Source organism: Sinocyclocheilus grahami, unplaced genomic scaffold (genome assembly GCF_001515645.1).
Source record: "Sinocyclocheilus grahami isolate Dianchi unplaced genomic scaffold, SAMN03320097.WGS_v1.1 scaffold1.1, whole genome shotgun sequence".
Taxonomy (NCBI): domain Eukaryota; kingdom Metazoa; phylum Chordata; class Actinopteri; order Cypriniformes; family Cyprinidae; genus Sinocyclocheilus; species Sinocyclocheilus grahami.
This window is the reverse complement of record NW_015505180.1, coordinates 4,218,950-4,222,024: the sequence shown is the minus strand read 5'-3', so window position 1 is coordinate 4,222,024 and position 3,075 is coordinate 4,218,950. Positions and strand designations below refer to the sequence as shown.

Below are 3,075 nucleotides of genomic sequence, written 5' to 3'. Positions count from 1 at the left end.
TGACAGCGCATGAAAAATATGACTTTATTTTTTGAAAAAGGAAAACCAAAACCCTCTCCAGCTGACTTCAATCCAGGTTACAACTCTGTCATCCAGAAGAACAGCTTTCGGTACCCACCGATAACACACAGAGGCAGGGTCCGATGCCAGCTTAGACCAGCCCCCACAGATGCAGAACCAATGATCACAGGCTGCAATGACAGTTGTATACCATGAGACCTGAAGTAGATGCAAAATTCAAACCTATTTCAAACACAAACAGCAAAATATGTAATTTTACAAACTTGTGGATGTCCCAGATGATGCACCAATAACTGACTGTTGATTTTTCCTGGATAGCCTGTGGTAGCGAAAAGATTCTCATTTGCCCTTGACCATCTGTAGAAGAGAGGTCACTAGCATTATAGTCATGGACGCAGTCTCCAGCAAATAATGAATGATCTGATTGTAGTAAAAATGGACCTGAAATGCCTTGCCTTGTCAACATGACCTGGTCTCTTCTCAAGTGGATAACTATAGGAAAAACACATCAGTATCATTTACCGACAGTTTAATTCACTCCACCTTTACGTCATGGTCAACAAAACTGCTTAGTTGAATGTCGTAATGGTGATTTAATGGGGAGGAGTTCATGAAAGATGTCAAAAGGTTTACAGTCTTGATTCTCTACGAAGCAGATGTGTTTTGCACATTGTGAACAAATTCTTTATTCTCTGAAAGATAAACTAAATTAAGTGGAACAGGGCAGATAGTATACAATGTGCCTGGGTCATGTTGACCGTACAATAGTTCTGCTTTAAAAGCACGTCACTGCAAAAACATAACACACCACGAACAATGAATTTGACCACAGAGACAAAGTTGTGTTTACCTGGAGCGGGTAATGTCCCAGATCACCCAATCATTGGCCACCACAGCTCCAACTTTAATAGTGTTTGTGAGACACCAGTCAGCTGACATGAGTGGCACATGCCCGCTGTCCAGAGACAGAATGGCATGTTGTGTAACAAGGTCATAGAACCGTATAGTGCCTTTCTTCTCCGCCACCATCAACTGTATTAAACAAATATATCCCATTGAAAGTTCACATTGAAATGTACATCCTATATGACCATTAGTTCTGTGAGACTTTTGTTACTGACCTTACAGATGTCCTCAGGGTGCCAACAGACACTTACACCAGGGGAACGCAGCCTGAATTAAATGGTTTCATTACCATCAAGGTCCCACACTCTTTAAAAAGGAAAGCAACAATATAATCTTCAGGTAAATACAATTCAAAATGCAGACATTAAGTACGAGGACAGCTGTTTTTGTTTTAATAAATTCACAATTTAATCCAAATCATAAGTGGTGCAATAAAGTTGGAGGTCATGGTGACAGAGCAAATGGGCCAGCAACAGGAAAAAAATAATGAGGCCATGAATGGGTTATTACATCACCCCTTTCCCCATGTGTTCTTACCGTTTAAAACACACACACACACACAAACGCACACACACAAACAAAGGAAGTCTGAAAGTAAAAATCAAATGAGTTGGTTGCTAAAAAAAAAGCAGAAACAGGACACTAATCAAAACCAGCATAATTCTAATAAGAACTAATTAGGCACACAGAAGGAAGTCAGATTACTAAAAATAACTTCTTGCTGATGAAAAACCATAAACCACTAACCTAAATTAAAACAACAGGATGACTGAAGACTACAGAGTTTTGAATACAACTTAAATAGATACAGATTTCAAGCTTGCACTGTCGCCTCACAGCAAGAAAGTCCCTGGTTTGAGTACCAGCTGAGGCAGGACGCCTTTCTGTGTGGAGTTTGCATGTTCTCCCCGTGTCTGTGTGGGTTTCCTCCGGGTGCTCCGGTTTCCCCCACAATCCAAAGACATGCAGCATAGGTGAATTGGACAAAGTAAATAGGCCGTAGTGAGTGAGTGAGGGTGTGTGTGTGTGTGTGTGAGAGAATGGGTGAGTTGAGTGTGTCCCAGCACTGGGGTTGCATGAGGTTGCGGCAGGAAGGGCATCCAAAGTAAAATGTGCCAAATCAGCTGAGTGGATCAGGCGACCCCTGATAAAGGGAGCAAGCCGAAAGAGAGAGAGAGAGAGAAAGATACAGATTTCACGCTATAGATGAAAAGACAGTGGCGATACACTAGCATTGATGACACTTTGAAATCGAGGCATACATTTCATCAGTATGTGTTCCTTGGGAATCAAACCCTTGACCTTGGAGTTGCCAGCACCATGCTCTACCAGGTGAACTACAGGAACCCTTGCCTGCAGCTGACTAGGGCTGTCGCGGTGAAGGAATTTCCATTGCGGTAATTTTGAGTGGTTTAATAGCATGATATGCAATGCAGTATTATCGCTATATATATATATATACAGTGGGTACGGAAAGTATTCAGACCCCCTTAAATTTTTCACTCTTTGTTATATTGCAGCCATTTGCTAAAATCATTTAAGTTCATTTTTTTCCCTCATTAATGTACACACAGCACCCCATATTGACAGAAAAACACAGAATTGTTGACATTTTTGCAGATTTATTAAAAAAGAAAAACTGAAATATCACATGGTCCTAAGTATTCAGACCCTTTGCTCAGTATTTAGTAGAAGCACCCTTTTGATCGAATACAGCCATGAGTCTTTTTGGGAAAGATGCAACAAGTTTTTCACACCTGGATTTGGGGATCCTCTGGCATTCCTCCTTGCAGATCCTCTCCAGTTCTGTCAGGTTGGATGGTAAACGTTGGTGGACAGCCATTTTTAGGTCTCTCCAGAGATGCTCAATTGGGTTTAAGTCAGGGCTCTGGCTGGGCCATTCAAGAACAGTCACAGAGTTGTTGTGAAGCCACTCCTTCATTATTTTAGCTGTGTGCTTAAGGTCATTGTCTTGTTGGAAGGTAAACCTTCAGCCCAGTCGGAGGTCCTGAGCACTCTGGAGAAGGTTTTCATTAGGGATGCACCGATATGAAAATTTTGGCCGATACCGATAACCGATTATTCTTTATTTTTGAAAGCCGATAACCGATATGTTGGCCGATAAATCTATATCCAAATTGTTATATA

General features: G+C 41.3%; 1 pseudogene; it reads right to left on the bottom strand.

Annotated features, from left to right (window-relative positions):
• Window positions 1-3,075, bottom strand: part of LOC107587827 (nucleoporin Nup37-like) — a 21,274-nt pseudogene continuing 18,199 nt past the window's right edge.